General features: G+C 34.3%; 1 pseudogene; it reads right to left on the bottom strand.

Moving 5' to 3' along the window:
* Positions 1-1,517: 1,517 nt before the first annotated feature.
* Positions 1,518-2,620, bottom strand: LOC101321978 (aminoacyl tRNA synthase complex-interacting multifunctional protein 1 pseudogene; annotated as a pseudogene).
* Positions 2,621-19,093: the final 16,473 nt, after the last annotated feature.

Here is a 19,093-nt window from a genome sequence, read left to right on the forward strand (position 1 = left end):
TATTTTTTTGTAATTATAAAACAAAGTTATATTACAGGAGCAAATCCGAAAAAATGAAAGTAAGATAAAACAAATGAATATAATTATATTAAGCTGTTTGCATAGCTCATATAGAGCAAATATCTTCATTGATTTTAAAATGTAGTAATATGACTGATGGGATATGTCTTAAAGAGAAAAAACTGCAAAGAAAAAAAATGAACTTTTCACTATTCAATTGTTGATAGTAATATTGGTATTTTTATTCAGAAAATGGCCTACAGGATAAAGAAAATTATTAATTATGACAATATAATTATGAATCAAGTTTTTCAGATAAACACATCAGTATAAAATCAAAGAAGTAAATATCCAGAATCCTACATATGATCTGGAAATATCAGAATGAACTTATGATTTATTTTCTTTATATATATATATATATATATATATATATATATATATATATATATATATATGTACTTTCCGGCTTTATCCCTTGAAAAGGAAAAGATAAGACCAATGAATATCACTATTGACAGATTATTGTCTCAATATCATTCTCACTAATATGAATGAGGAGAAATAACTGATTCCAGTTCTATGACAAGAAATATGAAAATACTTTGTCAGGAAAGAAGGAAACTGATGAAGATAGAGGTCATGTCAAGAAGGTGTAGAAGTTGTCCTGAATTTGCTCCTACTGGCCAAAGATATGACAATTTTGAGCATCAATAAGCATGATAATTGTGAAATATTGAATCATATCCAATAATTTGAGTCCAGAATATTATGTTACTCAGAAATGTATATTAATAACACATAGGTCACCTTTGAAAAATTCTGGAAAGCAACTCCATATTCTGAATATTGGCAAATGAAGAGAAATAAATTTTTAATCTCTCTACCAGGGACAAGCTCTGCCTCAGAGTAGCAAACAAACTTTAAGGGAAAGTTGTTTTGTGTAATATTACAGCTAAACAAGAAGAAGGGCTGATAGAATCTGAACATTTAGCAATCCATGTCAGAAATGGAACTGGGGGCTTCCCTGGTGGCGCAGTGGTTGAGAGTCCGCCTGCCGATGCAGGGGACATGGATTCGTGCCCCGGTCCGGGAAGATCCCACATGCCGCGGAGCGGCTGGGCCCGTGAGCCATGGCCACTGAGCCTGCGTGTCCAGAGCCTGTGCTCCGCAACGGGAGAGGCCGCAACAGTGAGAGGCCCACGTACCGCAAAAAAAAAAAAAGAAAAAAAATGGAACTGGGTAGATAGATTTATCGTTCATTATGGAATAGGAAAAATAGTGATTATCATTTATATGTTTCCTGCTGGAAGAGTATACCACCTATGAAGTATTCTTGGAAAAAGCAAAGTAAACAAGCAAACAAAACAGAATCAGACCACGATTCTAGAATTAACATTCAGTTGAAGGAAAATACAGGTGACACAGCAATACGTTCAAAGACACTGCATGGAGATATTCAGCAAAATCATAAAACAAGATGAATGGCGTTTCTTTTTTTTTTTTTTTCTTTTAGGTACAAGTGACAAATATATTTCTTTTTATTGTTAAGTTTTCTCTAATGTATTTCAGTAACTGAAGTGTTTTATTTTATTTTATTCCACTGTTGGCCATAGTTTGAGCCCTACAGACTCCCTTCCCTTTCACCTCAAAGCGAGCTCCTTTGTATGTAGCCACACACTCATCATTAGTGTAAGATCAGGTTGGATCTGCTCCCAAATCTTCTTCTTAGGATTCAGCTCCTTGTCAGGCTCTCCAGGGAAAGCATCAAAGGTAATTCTGTCTCCAGGAACAGACCCATTAGGAGGTGCCAAGATTTCAACTTTGTCTGGTGAACTAGCACACATCACCATTGCCTGAGATACTACTCCCCTCATCTTTGCAGGTTTCAGGTTACAAAGTAAAATCACCATCCGATTTTGCATCTGTTCAAGAGGAACATGATTCACCAGGCCACTGACAACTGTTCTTAAGGCTGTTTCTCCAACATCTACCTCTTCTACATACAAAGAATCTGCATCAGGGTGTTTTCTGGCAGTGATGATACAACCAATTCGAAGATCCAGACGGGATACATCAATAGGCTTAGAGTCAGCACTTCCTCCTGCTGGTTGTTGTTTTTTCTCCTTTTTCTCTCCTTTCTTTTCAATTTTCTCTTTCATCTTTTTTTCTTCTCCTCCTCCTCCTTTTATCTGCTCTTTGGCACCAGAAGATATGGCTGTTATTGGTATAGACTGTATCACATTTTCAGAAACCGCAGAATCAGCTTGCAGTGGAATACCAGATGGGAATGGTATCTGTTATACTCCATTTTGAATTTCTGCCTTAATTAGCTCTTGTTTCAATTCTTCAATTTCTTTCTTCAATTTAGCATTTTCAACTCGAAGTTTCTTCTCTTCTCTCAAAGTTGCCTGCAAAATTGCTTTCTCCTTAAGAAGAGCAACTTGCTGCTTAAGATATTCAATAATTTGATCTGCCTCGGCACCCTTCTGTTCCAGTCTCTTGAGAACGGCATCACTGGTTGCCATTTTTGCCAAGAAACGGCAGAAAATCATGTATCGGTGAACAGGCGAAACCTCGGCCGTCTCGGCCCGGAGCCGGTAAGGACAGCCTCCCGCTCACGAAGGCAGCAAGAAAGGACCCAATGAGGTGTCCTCGCTAAACGCCTGAGCGGTCCACAGGTTCTTCTTCAAATTCAGTGGCCCCCTTCCCGTGCGCTGCCACACCACACTCCCCGTCGTCCATTCCTTCAGCCAATAACGCCAACCATTCCGCACCTCTTCCTCGGTCTCTGTATTTTGTCGCCAGGTTGGGCGAGAGGCAAGACGCCGGACGTCGGGGTCTTTCTTTAGAGTTCCGGCCCCGTTTCTTAAAAAAAGAAAAAAAAAAGTTAAGTCATCAATGTAGAGGCAGAGACAATTATAAATTAAGGGACTTTCAAGAGAAATATAAATGACAAGTTACTGGCTTTCTTGTGCTTCCTGATTGAAACAAATTGTAAAAGCAATTATAAGGCATAAGAAATCTGAGGAAATGCAAACACTGACAGGCTATTTAATATTAGAATTATTAATTTTTAGGTGTTACAGTGGTTTGGGGTATGTGCATATTTTAATTAAAGAACTTCTGTCTTAGAAATAAAGTAGTAACTGATGATAAACACTGATGCATAATTTTGTCAGCTTCCAGTCAAGTCCCATATTTAAGCAAATTTCCAACGTAAACTGGAAATCAGTTTTGATTTATTAACCAAGGTTTTTGATTATGTTGTACTGAAATAATAATTTCCATATATATATAGATAGATAGATTAGATGGATAGATTATATATATATATACACATATGTGTGTATGTGTATACATATATATATACATACATATATATGCAGATGGATGGATGGATTGGAAGGAGAGAGAGTGTGACAGATGAGGTGGAGGAAAGGAGGGCAGGGGAAAGGAGAGAAGGGAAAAGGAGGGGAGAGGGAGGAAGAGGAAAGGACGGGAGGAGAGAAAAGAACATGTGCACTATTTGAATGCAATTGCACAAACACTGTCTCATAAACCTACTAGTCATCACCAGATATTTTCCTATTTTACTGTGAGTTAATTCCCTTCAACCCCTTTTTTCCTTTCCAGTATTTCTACAAATGTAATCCCAAAGGGGAAATTGCAAAAACTTAGATCTCTAGTAAAATTGTTCTTGCATTATTATCTAGGTTAAATGATTGTAGCTGCTTTATGAATAGTCAAGTATTTATGTGTAAATATATTTGATAGGCAAATAGAATGATCTTTATTGAAGTTGAAAAAATGCACAGATGAGTAGCTATTTAACACAGAAATTAAAAAATATATATATATGTGATATTGTTAATTGAATGATGGGGAATAGTGGCAAAATATTACTTATTAAAATATATTCAAAACCAGTTAGAGCTAGGCAATTAATTTAATAATAACATAGCTGTTGTGTGCTCTGAGAGGATTCTCTGGAATCATTAAAGGAGGTAATCTAACTTCATTGCTATGTAAAAATGTACCTGAATTATCATTAGTCACTTCTATATTTGGTTTATTATATGTATTATATTATCTTGGAATAACAAAATTCAATCAAGAATTCCTTAAGGGGCTTCCCTGGTGGCACAGTGGTTGAGAGTCCGCCTGCCGATGCAGGGAACACGGGTTCGTGCCCCGGTCCGGGAAGATCCCACATGCCGCGGAGTGGCTGGGCCCGTGAGCCATGGCTGCTGAGCCTGAGCGTCTAGAGCCTGTGCTCCACAACGGGAGAGGCCACAACAGTGAGAGGTCCGCGTACCACACACACACACACACACACACACACACACACACACACACACAAATTCCTTAAGTAAAATGATTTAGGCAACATATAATTTATATGGTCATTTTGTTCAGCTAAATATTAAATCTGGCAGGAAATTATGCCTTGGTTATCATTAAGTTATTGGCAAGAGAATTATGTAAAATAAATTAGTCCTTAAAAAGCGAAACCTGAAAATTATTTAATGAACAACAACAAAAGGAGTGTGTATTACTTTGTTGTATTAAAAATCACTCTTTGTAAGAATTGTGATGATATGGTTCAAGAAAATATACAAGGTTCAAGAATAAACCCTTTCTTTATACCTATTTTTGCTCTTCAGCTACTCAGCATGTGTTTCAACTTAAAAAAAAAAAATGTATCCACCAAGTATATATAATAGCTGTAGACTCCTATGATCCTGTTTAACAAAATAAAACAATAAGTGCAAATTCAATTAAATATCATTTGTTGATTTTTTTAAATATCCGTCACTGTAATACCCTTTCTCTGTTTAGATACACTGTCCTGCTTCCTTCTAAAGCAATACATCATAATGAATTATTTATTTCAATGAAAATGAATTATATTTTGAGAATTTTTGGCATCTTCGTGACACCTCATAGCTAACTATTCATGTGGAGTGAAATCCATAGGCCAATTTATAATTCTTATTGCCGTTTTCTCTGAAGACAACTTAGTTGTACCTCAGTGAGTTAATTCTGCTATTCATCCCTTATATAATGTAAATAAATGTCTATAATTTTTCCCTTTTTCAAATCTAAAGGGTGTTCAAACTATTTATAATTAGAATCATGTATCAAGATTATGTTTTACTTTGTATAACATTTCCAGTGTGAAATGTGGAATCTATGCAATTTAATATTTATCCTTATATTATTTATTCTATTGTGGAAAATAGCAACTTTTTAAGGTTTATAGAAGTTAGCACTCTAAGCTTGATTCCACTGCAAAATAAATAGTAACTCTTACTGAAAAAACATTGTACCTTAATTTTTTTCATCTTTATTGGAGTAAAATTGTTTTACAATGTTGTGTTGTTTCTGCTGTACAACAAAGTGAATCAGCTATATGTATACATATATTCCAATATCTCCTCCCTCTTGAGCCTCCCTCCCATTCTTCCTATCCCACCCCTCTAGGTCATCACAAAGCATTGAGCTGATCTTCCTGTGCTTTGGAGCAGCTTCTGCTAGACATCCATTTTACATTTGGCAGTGTATACATGTCAATGCTACTCTCTCACTTCATCTCAGCTTCCCCTTCCCCTTCTGGGCATGTCCTCAAGTCTGTTCTCTGTGTCTGTGGCTTTATTCCTGCCCTGCCACCAGGTTCATTAGTACTGCTTTTCTTAGATTCCATATATATGTGTTAGCATACGGTATTTGTTTTTTCTTTTTCTGACTTACTTTACTCTGTATGAAATGCTCTAGGTCCATCCACCTCATTCCAAATAACTCAGTTTCATTCCTTTTTATGGCTGAGTAATAGTCCATTGTATACATGTGCCACATCTTCTTTATCCATTCATCTGTTGATGGACACTTAGGTTGCTTCTATGTCCTGGCTATTGTAAATAGTTCTGCAATGAACATTGTGGTACATGCCTCTTTTTGAATTATGTTTTCTCAGGTTATATGCCCAGTAGAGGGATTGCTGGGTCATATGGTAATTCTATTTTTAGGGTTAGCTTTTGCACAGCAAAAGAAACCATAAACAAGATGAAAAGACCACCCTCAGAATGGGAGAAAATATTTGCAAATGAAGCAACTGGCAAAGGATTAATCTCCAAAATATACAAGCAGCTCATGCAGCTCAATATCCAAAAAAAACACAAACAACCCAATCCAAAAATGGGCAGAAGACCTAAATAGACATTTCTCCAAAGAAGACATACAGATTTCCAACAAACACATGAAAGGATGCTCAACATCGCTAATCATTAGAGAAATACAAATCAAAACCACAATGAGGATCACCACACACACTGGTCAGAATGGCCTTCATCAAAAAATCTAAGAACAATAAATGCTGGAGAGGGTTTGCAGAAAAGGGAGCCCTCCTGCACTATTGGTAGGAATGTAAATTGATACAGCCACTATGGAGAACAGTATGGAGGTTCCTTAAAAACTAAAAATAGATGTACCTTAATTTTTGTTGAATATTCATGACAAAACACTACTTACGGACTGGATAAGTTGGAAATTTAAACTGGCCACTCTTAAATTATTAAAATATGCCTGTAGGATAAGTTTGGGAGAATATAAGAATACTTTTTAAATTTTATATTATTAATATCCTTTCTGAAGTACAGATTTTTATTTGTAGGAGATCTGCCATATTACTTTCTGTTCATCACTGGATACCCATATCAATCTCTGATGATATCCTCTCTTCTCTCTTTCTCTCTCTCTCTCTCTCTCTCTCTCTCACACACACACGCACACACACACACACACACACACATATTCTTTTTCAATGCCAAGTGTAAATCTTCAACTTTTTAAACAATGGAAATTCTGTAAATTTAAAAAAGGGATGCATTATTTTATACTTTTTAAAGTAGAGACAGACAACATTCCCTAGAGTTTTAGTAAATCTTCTCTTATCTCTGCATGTCTGTCTCTATCTACCTACTTTAAAATAGGTCTGTTTTTATAGATTCCCTAGTGGTTCTTAGTCTGAATTTTTTAAATAAATGGATCATACAATTTAGATATTTCAATCATGTTCCTTTAGTGTTGCAAAAATCATGCTTTGCTTTTTTCTTTTTGTTCTTATTTTCCATTTTTTAGGTTCCATGAATTTCAAGGCATTGTTAGGCCTGGGAAAGGAGCAAGATATAATATTTTTCAATTAGAAAGAGCTTCTTACTATTTTAGAATTTCAAGAGTGTGGTTTGCCTTTCAATCCTATAGAGTATTACTATGTAGCTCTAATTATGAAATAAATCTTGGTATAGCTGTAAGAACCTTCCTCAGCCTCAGTAGTTTTGTTTTTTTCTAGAAGACTTAGCTTAATAAAGTGGCTCTTTCTTTCTACTTAACTATTTAAACATCAGTGTTCTAAGAAAACTTCCAAGGTGGTAAGTTGGGTCAGTGTGCAGTAGAGAGATCTTTCAGACTGTTTTATCTCTGTTTTATGAACATTTCCACATTTGGCTGTCTTATGCCCTCTGGGAGATCAACCAACCTCAGAGTATTTTCTTAAAGCTGTTTCTGAACTTCTTCTACCTTTATTATACGAATCATGAAGTCTTTTCTCTGAACCTTTTCCAGTTGTTTAATATGGTCAGTGCTGTGTCTTTGTGAGAGCCACTTTGATTCCTCTCCCTGGGACTGTATTCACAATATTTTACACTTTTTGTTCCTTATTGATTCTCCTGGTAAGAACTTCTCTTTTTTCCCTCAGGATATTGAGATTCCACATTGCACATCCAGTTATTTTAGCTTTTAAGGTTCTTACTGAGTTGTTCTTTCTACACTAGGACTGGGAGAAACCAGTAGAACAGAGAGGATTCCATGTCTTCAGGCACTCTCAAAATGAAACCAAAACTAAAATAAAAATCAATAAACAAATGAACCCCAATAAATTATTTAAATCCAAGTATGAAATGTTGAGAGAAAGGTGCTGTAAATTTCATGCTATGGAATGTTGGAGACCTAAATGTTTGTATTTGTAAATATCAGTGAGTCCAACACTTCATTTTACAAATTTTGTGCTATAGAATGCTGGAGACATAAATGTTTGTAAATATCACTGAGTCCAACACTTCATTTTCACAATGCCAAGCAATGTGCTAAATATGATCTGAAATAGGAAGGCAATTATGGTAACAAAGTCAAAGGAAATAGATCACAATCTCTCCTTTTCAAACTTTTGCAAACTTTCAGACTTCAAATGTAAATCTAGGGTCTTTGATATACGTTAAGTTAAATGGTTGACTATTACAATTCATTCAACAAATGTATATCAAATGCCTACTACATATCTGACTATAATCTTTGCAACGAGTATACAATTATGAATGAGACATGCTCCTATCATTTATTGAATTACAGTAAAAAGTATGGGGTACATATAAAAGGATACAACACAAAGTTGTGCATGCATTGATTCAAGAATGAGAGACCTATTGCTTGAATATTAGTGTCAGCAAATGTCTTTGGTGATAAAGTTAATAATAAAGCATTATTTTAATTGCCATTATGTTTTAAACTTCAGATTTTCTTTTGGCAGACACCAGAACTTTCTGTGAAATAGACAAAAGAAATCCTTATATATTTTAATAAGCTGGGAGTTTTGATATTAATTTTGTAAAATATTCAGCTCATCACACATTTAAAAGCATTATATATTTTTCACATACATAGAATATATAGAAATACTTGAGATGTCTGCTTAAAGCAACCTCTAATAAGAATTATTAATCTGTATATTCAAATGCATCTTATGCATAGAATGTGTAAAATATTTGAAAAGATTTGAGAATAGTTAAGTAATTTCCTACTTCTTAACATGCATTGAAACAGTAGAGAGTATCTTAGTGAATGTCCACTTAACACCTTTCTGGATTAGCTAATGTTCTTCTTTCCTACGGTAAATTATACACTGGTATCTCAGACAACATAAATATTTGTCATTAGGAAGCTCCTCTCATGTGTACCTTTATTCTTATCAGGTGAAAAGCATGTTGTTCTCAAACACTATCTTGGGTTCCTGGGTGCAATTCCAAAGTGTGTGTTAGGAGGAGGGTCTCCCCACACCAAAAAGCAATTATTGGACACCAGCAGGGTGTCTGGGAATTCAAACCAATTATGACACTGTCCACCCAGAGTAAGCATCAGATTCCACGTGTTTAGGGTCCAGTCCCACAAGACTGTCCAAACATATATATGAAGTGAAATAAATAAAATATTGAAGTATGTATGTACTGTGATTTTGCTTGAAGACCTTTATTCCACATATATAACGTGTGTTAAATTTCCCAACAACCAATGACTTTCATTTCTAAGTCCATTTGTTTGTTTAGAGACAATAGCAAAGACTATGTTGCTATTGCTAAGGGCAAGAAAGTTGGCTTTTTATTCCCTATAATTTTCTAAAAGCTTAAGTAGTTTTTGAAATTCACTATCACTCTTCTTCCAATAATTATGATTTTAACAAACTTTTGTGGAATGAAAAATAAAGGGTAAAAAAATATTTCACTCTTGTCTCTACTTTTACTAGGAAGATCAATCTCTGTGTCAATTGATTTCTTTGGTAGAATTCAGGATAATTTTACATTAACTATTGCTAGTGCTGAATGTAGTTAGAAAAAATAATATTCTCATCAAAAAATAAAAACCAGAAAGAAAATAAGTGTGCCAAAGACATCTTTTTTTATATTTCAAATTTTGGATAATGTTTTCAGTGACGATAAAAAAATCTCTCCTATACTTTAGAGACAACACTCTTGAAGGGAAAAATCTCTGATGATTTTCCTCCTAATTTTCCCTTTTTTATAATATAGGTTTATATATTTATGTTTCAAAAAGAAAGAAAATGCTGTGAACCAAATAAAAGAGCCATGATCCCTGATTATCATTAACTCAGAAAATATAAAAGATTAATGATGATTGATGAGTGTGAAGGCAGAACAATACTCATATACATTATCCTCTATTTCAATGTTACATTGAATAAATAGGTTAAGTCAGGAAATTAAAAGTATAATTATTGTATATCCCTCCATGAAATGTGTTAACCATAGGTTGGCAAAAAGATGAAAATAATTTCATTAAAATATTCTAACTTCTTACTAATATTAAGTTAACTACACATACTACAGATCAAATTCAGTTCTGGATATGAAATGAAAAGGCATAAATGTTATGGGCTCTCAATGAGCTTCCAAATTAATTAGGGAGAGAGACCTGTTATAGTAATTCTTCCTTCCACAAATAGAAGGGAGTAACTTTGAAACTGAGTTATGAATGATGAATCAGAATATCCACAGAGTTTGAAGGAGGGGTGGAACAATAAAACAAGGGTAACAGCAGTGAAGTATTCTAATACAGTGTAACTCATGAGCTAATTCTCTGAGGCAAAAGAAAGAATGTCATATTAGGAGAAATAAAATAATTATATTATAGTTGGAGCGTGGGGTGGTAGTGTGTATGTATGCATGCATGTATGCACACACAGGTGCACCATCATTTATATTGGAGGTCTCACTGGATGGACAGGTTTAGGAGCAGCAATCTGTTCAGAAAGAGAAGCTTGAGAATGCATTCGTTTCACCCTTTTCATAAAATGAGTTAATGCCAGTTTTCTATATCAGAGTGTTGGCTCCATTGGAATGATGATGTAGAGACTTTCCAGCTTGCCTTCTTCCAAATCTGCGGATAAACAGGCTGGGCCAAGGCACTGAGGAGGCTTCTAATCCTTGTTAAGGAGGTTGGCCTTCGTGCTGAAGGCAGAGAAATGTAATTGAATGGGTTATGAGTAGAGAAATGTTCACAATGTATTTTTTTTAAGATCAATATAAATACTGGATGAGGAAAGAGTAAAATTAAAAGCAGAAAATAAGTTAGGAGACTGACAATGTGGAGGAATATATAAATTGTTTGAGAGAAATTTTATGCACATTAGTAAGAAAGACAAAAGCAATCCCTGACGTCTGGGACAGGACAGCTAGGTCTTGTTCTTCTGTTGAGCATGAACAATTTCATAGGATATCAACATCAGTAAAGTCATTCTGACCAACGTTGTTCAAAATAAAAACAAGACCACTTTGTACTCAGGTCTGAACACAGACTTTGAACATTATCTAAAGCATAAAAATGACCAAACATCTCGCTATCCTTACTAAAATAAATTACTACTGCCTCTTTACCAATTACGGTTTAACCCTCACTCTAGTTTCCCGCCTTCCTAAATAAGAAGGTACAGAATTACCTACACTTCCTTACAGTAAAACCAATCCAATCCAAGAGCAAAACTCCACCACATAAACTGTCCCTAAAATCACAGAACACAAGTCCAAAACTTATAATGAGGCCTTTCTAATACGTTCTTTCTGGGGTACCCAACAGTTGCTCCTGTGCTGTGTGCATCTTTCCTTATTGTAAACCAAGTATGTTCCTAGCAGTCTTTGCTAGACGCATTAGTGAGGTAAGGTAGCTATGAAAATATTCAATTACTTCTTCGGTTTCTAAATTAAGATTTAATACATGAAGAAATATCTTATTTGTACTCTCTTAGAGCAAAAGTAAAGGGAAAATTTATGACATGTGGGGAGATTGTTAGTAAAGCGCCTGGAATTTATGACATGGAAATTAGGAAATTCTTTATATGAATCATTAGTCTCTTTCTTTCTACTTCTTTTAAAAGGATTGCATCTCAAAATGGCATATATTTGATTAAAAAGCAAAATGATTTTTATTATGTTAATCACCATGAATGCTATAGCACTCTTAGTTTATAAGTACTTTCCGATTATCTTACTCATTAGGCTCTTTCAAGAATGTCCTCTAATAGAACAAATTTTTCTTTCAACATATTTGGTTGAGTCTTATATTGTGAGTCCTGTTAAATTTCCATAGTAGTACTAAGAAACATAATTTTTAAAAATTATTCATTTTTTATTCTTTAATACCAATAATTTTTATGCTTTAAATAGTAAAGAGATGCATCTCCCTATCAAATTGTGCTTGAGACTAGGTAACTGGTGTGAAATACAATTAAAAATGTTTTCATATTTATTAAATACAAATGCAGTTTCATTCACTGATAGTTAATACTGACATAAGTTTTGCAGTTCATCTTAGATAAATAACCATAATATTATATTTTTGAAATATAAAGATAGAAAAATTTGCATAGTTTTTAATTAGTTCTGAATTTATGAATGTATCTGTTAATATTCTTCTACCTCAAAAAAAACTGAGAAAAAAACAGCTTTGCTTTTTATTTTGTTGAATTCCTATGGCTAAATATTCATTGTTTTATTATATTTTTATGTAGCAAAGTATATGGATGTTGTATCACATAAAACAAAGTGAATAATATACAACAATTTGATATAGAAGAGTATCTAAAAATATTTAAGCCATAAAATACATAACTGATATGAAAAATAATCATGGGGATTTTTTTGAATTTATTATTTGAAATGCTATCTAGACCTCTGATTTTTATTTTACTATTTTTTGAATTTTGAATTTACCAGATGAATTTCTTGGGCATAACATGCGAGGGTATTTGTGTTTTAGAGATCTTCAGAGAAACAGGACAAATAGAATGTGTATATATATACATAAAAGATTTATTGTGAAGAATTGGCTCACATGAATAAGGAGGCTGGCAAATGCAAAATCTTCAGGGTAAGGCCGAAGGGTTGATGGAGACCTAGGGAAGGGTTGACGTTGGAGCTCAAACCTGAAGGCCATCTAGAGGCAGAACTGCCTCTTCCTCAAGGGACTTCATTCTTTTCTGCTGATTGATGAGACACACCAACATTATGAAGGGTAATCTGCTTTACTCAAAGTCTACCAATTTAAGTGTTAATCTCATCTAAAAATAACTTCAAGAAAAATCTAGACTGGTGTTTGAAATATATGAGTATTGTAACCTAAGCAAGTTGACACATAAAATTAGCCATTCACAATTTCTAATATCATTTATATATCATTGGCATGTTGAATATTTACTCCCCAAACTATAAGTGGAGTTGCAGTGCATTACTCATGCTTTCCCACAGAACTTTACTAGCTTTAGAAAAGAAAGGAATATTCTCTTGTCTTGAGACAAACCCTGAGTTAATTACATTAGAGTAGTACTGTGAATTTCTTGTGAGAAGGGTGTGATAGAAATATGTTTTTACCATGAATATTTGTTAGTTGGGCTGGTAGTGTGACTGTGTGTGTTAAGTAGGTAGGTGTTTAAAAAATGTTGAGGAATTTAAACCATAAATACCTGATTACAGGCCAAATAATGAAAGATTAAGCAGTTCTCAATCTAATACTCATTTTCTTGAATGAATACAAATTTTAAAGTGAAAAAAAAGAAAAAACTTGGAAAAATAGAAACTGTTTTCTTCATGAAAATCTATTATAGCAAAAAATGCAAATACTTGTTTTCTAAATAGTTGCATATTCATAAAAGAAACCATTAATTTTGAGGAAAACTCTAAACATCCTGAATCTTTGAATGTAATGATCTTTTGTGGGACATCAACTAACTGGTAGAATTAAGGCCTGACCTCTTTTGTCCCCTGTTTTCTTCTTTTTTCCTCCCTCCCTCCCTTCGTTCCTTCGTTTCTTCATTCGTTCGTTCCTTCCTTCCTTCCTTCTTTCCTGTCTCCTTCTTTTTTCAAGCACTATGTATTAATTGTCATTTAAGGAGATACAGAAAGGTAAATTAAAAAAGAATGTTCAAAATTTTAAATAAGGATTTTTTTTCATTATACCTATGCATATGTGGGGAGAGTATCTAATACTTTTAACAAGGTTTTATTGCATTCGTAACTGAGTGAAATATTTAAGCACTTGGAATTGTTTCAGAGGCATGATCTGCTTTATGAGCAGTACATTTTATTTTATCCTAAATGCTTATGATCTAAAGAATGAAAACAAATTAATTGTTTAAATGTTTACGTGACTTTGAATTTAGCATTTAATTTGTTAGAAATAGCTCTGTTGCTATGACATATACAATTAGTAGCATAGCATACATATAATGAAAGTTCCAACTTTGGCTAGCTTTAACTCAGGCAGTATCTACTCTGTTATTGCTGATGTTGGTAACTCCAACACAGAAAATAGCACAACAGAAACTTCAAATACAAGGCAATGGCACTTTCATAACTCATTACATTTAATGGGAAGCTTGCACACATGTAACAAAGAGCAGAAAATTTAGCTAATAAATCTCTAAGACATTTTCTTTTTTTTCTTTTTTTTTCTTTTCTCTACCCAGACATTATTCTACATTTCAGCATCTTAGATTGTTAATAGATAGCTAGAGGTTAAAAAATAATCTGCAAAAGTTGTTGTTATCCATACACACACCAAATACAGAGTGAGAAAGGGACCATAGCTCATTAAAATTACTTATTAAAAAAGCTTTTACTGTTTTTCCCAACAGTATTGGTGCTATGAAAATATTTTGCTAAGAATTCCTTAAATCTTTCCATGTTCTAGTGGATCCAAATGTTTGTGGATGTTTTGTGATAGTTTCATACTTTAGATTGGCTTTGTGTGTGTATGTTAATGTTTGTGGGTATAAAAAAGTAACAGAAACAGCAAAACATATTTTTAGTCATATAAAAAACGATATAAAATAGTGAAGACAGATATATATTTTTATTCTCACAAAGTCTCTATTTCTAGATAGACCTATAATACTGAATACTGAATACTGAATCTTACCTTACATAAGATTACCATACATAAACATCAAGAATATTTTAATTCATAAATCTGTGTAGAAAATTTTGCTTTGTTTTGATGCATATTTTTAATTTTTTTCTGGGGTTTGAGAAAAAAAAAAACAAAACTGATATTCAGATGAGGCACCTAGTTTTGTGTCTAGCCAAGCCAGGTACCCTTTATGATTTGGTGAAGGTTTTTACATATATCAAATATCACCCTGACATTTCCAAGAATCATAGTTCTAACTATATTCTTACGGAAAAGTCAAATCCCCCTCAAAAATTTATCACTAATTCACTTAGCATTTTCTGGAGAATGTTTGATTTTTATTTTTTTGAGACAGCAAATTGCTGATACTTATATCATTTCTACAAAACTATCGAAGACCCAGTAGTAACATAAATCATCCCAGATGCTTAATATAACATTATTTCAACGTAAGACAATGGCATCTCCTGAAATTCAATTCTTAAAGTCTAGGCTTTGAATAAAACAAATCTCTTTAATAGTAACAATGTATTTTCCTTCCTTCCTTCTTTCCTTCCTTCCTTCCTTCATTCCTTCCTGATGCATAAAGTAGATCACTTTGTCACTTTTAATAAACATACAAAAGTGGTCACCATATTCCATTATACTAAAACAAAAATATCATGACCAACTCAATAAAATATATCCAGAAAATAGGGCAAGAGGATCTATGTTAAATATCATTAATTGTTTTCCAAAATCTCCAAGAACACAAGACTTACAGTGAAGCATCATACTAAGAATTTGATACTGCAGACTGAGCTTCTAATTGTTCTAGTGAGAAATACTAAATCTTGACAGACAGCTTTGCCCAGACACCTTCATAAGAAATTGAATACAAGGAATGTACAATATGAAACATGTATAATATATTCCAATTAAATAGAAGTCCAAACAATCAAGCAGCACATGTCATTCTAAAGTGATCTGTACTGTTCAGTTAGGGTATGACTCCCTCCCTTGATTTAGGACAACATATTCACAGATGATATTTACAAAAAATTCAAGAACAAAAACTTAGTTAGAACCACATTCCATGGTGGAAGTAGAGGAAGAATAACATACATTGTATTTGAGATCATGTGGGAGAAGAGGCATGAAATATATTAAGACTCTTTGGCAGCATCACTAAATAGAAGACTGGAGGTGGAATGATCATTAAATTTTGGATAAAAAGGTGGGGAAATTTTTTCCCTCAACTTTTTATTACTGTGACACTATGCCATGTTATGAAGCTTGTTTGTTTTGTTTTTATATTTTCTTATAGACATTTTCTTGATTTCCCCACAAAAGCATTATAAATTCAACAGACAGTTTTCCTTTCCATTCCTCTCTGCTCTGAAGTCTCTAACTCAGTCTTTCTCATAAAATCAATGATAGAAGTTACTAGACAGTGTAGAGAATAAGAGAGTTGAAAAAAAAATCAAATAAGCAAGGAGGAAATAGCATCCTTCCTCTTAGAGGTAGACTAAGACTCATTCTGAAACTCAGAATCATGCTGTTATTTAGTCTCTCTTTATGCCCAGGTAATAATAATGAGAGAAAGATCTGCATATGCCCAGTTTTAGGGTATTTTTTAGGCAGTATTTCCTATACTATGTCTGCTGATGTTACTAGAATTTTACTCCCTGTTATGCATTGAAGGTTTGTGTCTGTCCTGCCAGATTCATATGTGAAGCCCTTACCCCCAGTGTGACGGTATTTGGAGATGGAGTCTCAAAGTAAGTAATTAAGGTTAAATAAGGTCATAATGAGGGACCCTGATGCCATAGGATTAGTGTTTTATAAGAGATACCAGAGAGCTTGCACTCTCTTTACATGTATATGTGCCTAGGAAAGGTCATTTGGGAGAAAACAGCCACTGGAAAACCAGGAAAAGAGTATTTTTCAGAAGCCAAAACCTGTTGGAACCTTGATCTTTGACTTTCCAGCCTCCAGAAGTTGGAGTAAAATAAATTTCTTTTGTTTAAGCCACCCCGTCTATGGTATTTTGTTACAGCAGCCCGAGTGGACTAATACACTCTCACTACTCCAGACTGCAACTCCAAAAACTCCTTTAATATGTAGACTTACTGCAGTTTACTGAGTTTCCTGGCTAAGTTTTATTACTACTGAGGTAGCCCTTCTACATCAGATCATTTACAGTTCTATTCCTACTTCTTCAATTGTCCAGATATCTACTGCCCACTCTGTACACATACTAAATACCACCATGAACTGTATATTCAAAAGGGGAAATATAAAAGCTGGAGACTAACTCTGGTGATATAGCAAAATATTCTTGCCCCACAGAGATGGATAAGGGGAACAATGACCAAAGATAAGAAATAGTAGAGCACTTTTATTCTGTGGGACAATAAGCAAAAGAGAGGGCTGAGGGAGGACTAATATCTCCTTTATATGTACATGTATGAATCCTACCATATGCATGTTTTTGCTTTTTTTGTAAATGTTTTATCTCCTGCAGTGAATATGATGGCATTTAATAGCAGAGTTCAGTATCCCTTTTACCTTGTGAACAATAAAGCCCTGAAGAAAGCAAATTTATTTTAATTCTGAATATCTGGCGCTATTTAAAACAACAGTGGACTTTGATAGCATTTATTTTAAGGCATTCTGAATTCTGAACCAATTCTGCCACTCGGTTGTTATTTGTTTTGTATGTTTGATTTATATGTACAATTTTACATATTTAGAGATTGTATCAAAGTTTATTTTGGTTCCTTTAACATCTTTATTATATTAAAAAATTAAATTAATGTCATCTAAACTAGAGTGTACACACAGTTCCTCCTTCTTTTTCTTCTACAGAGTGGTAACTTTATTACTTAATAAAAATAACAGTACAACACAATGAGATTTCTAGAAATCCACTGCAATCTGGGAGCCCTGAGGTTTTTTTTTTTTCTTTTTTTAACATGTTTTTTTTGTGTTTTTTTTTTTGCTGTACGCGGGCCTCTCACTGCTGTGGTCTCTCCTGTTGCGGAGCACAGGCTCTGGATGTGCAGGCTCAGTGGCCATGGCTCATGGGCCTAGCCACTCAGCGGCATGTGGGATCTTCCCAGACCAGGACACGAACCCGTGTCCCCTGCATCGGCAGGTGGACTCTCAACTACTGCGCCACCAGGGAAGCCCTTAACATCTTTATTGGAGTATAACTGTTCTACATTGCTGTGTTTGTTGCTGCTGTATAATAAAGTGAATCAGCTATATGTATACATATATCACCATATCACCTCTCTCTTGCATCTCACTTTCACCCTCCCTATCCCACCTCTCTAGGTGGTCACAAAGCACCACACTGATTTCCCTGTGCTATGCAGCTGCTTCCCACTAGATATCTATTTTACATTTGGTAGTGTTTATATGTCAATGTCACTCTCTCACTTTGTCTCAGCTTACCCTTCCTCCTTCCCATGTCCTCAAGTCCATTCTCTAAGTCTGCATCTTTATTCCTGTCCTGCCCCTAGGTTCTTCAGAACCATTTTGTTTGTTTATTTGTTTGTTTTATTCCATATGTATGCATTAGAATATGGTATTTGTTTTTCTCTTTTGGACTTACTTCACTCTGTATGACAGACTCTATGTCCATCCAGCTCACTACAGATAACTCAATTTCATTTTTTTTATGGCTGAGTAATATTCCATTGAATTATGTGCCTCATCTTCCTCATCCATTCATCTGTCGATGGACACTTAGGTTGCTTCCATGTCCTGACTACTGTAAACAGTGCTGCAATGAACATATTCGTACATGACTCTTTTTGAATTATAGTTTTCTCAGGTAATATGCCCAGTAGTGGGATTGCTTGGTCATATTGTAGTTCTATTTTCTAGTTTTTTAAGGGACCTCCATACTATTCATCATAGTGGCTGTATCAATTTACATTCCCACCAACAGTGCAAGAGGGTCCCCTTTTCTCCACACCCTCTCCAGCATTTATTGTTTCTAGATTTTTTGATGATGGCCATTCTGACTGGTGTGAGGTGATACCTTATTGTAGTTTTGATTTGCATTTCTCTAATGATTAGTGATGTTGAGCATCCTTTCATGTGTTTGTTGGCAATCTGTATATCTTCTTTGGAGAAACATCTATTTAGGTCTTCTGCCCATTTTTGGAGTGTTCTTTTTTGTTTTTTTGATACTGAACTCTATTAACTGCTTGTATATTTTGGAGATTAATCCTTTGTCAGTTGCTTCATTTACAGGTATTGTCTCCCATTCTGAGAGTTGGGTTTTCATCTGGGTAATGGTTTCCTTTTTTGTGCAAAAGATTTTAAGTTTCCTTAGGTCCTATTTGTTTAT

This window comes from Tursiops truncatus, chromosome 4, assembly GCF_011762595.2.
Source record: "Tursiops truncatus isolate mTurTru1 chromosome 4, mTurTru1.mat.Y, whole genome shotgun sequence".
Lineage (NCBI taxonomy): Eukaryota > Metazoa > Chordata > Mammalia > Artiodactyla > Delphinidae > Tursiops > Tursiops truncatus.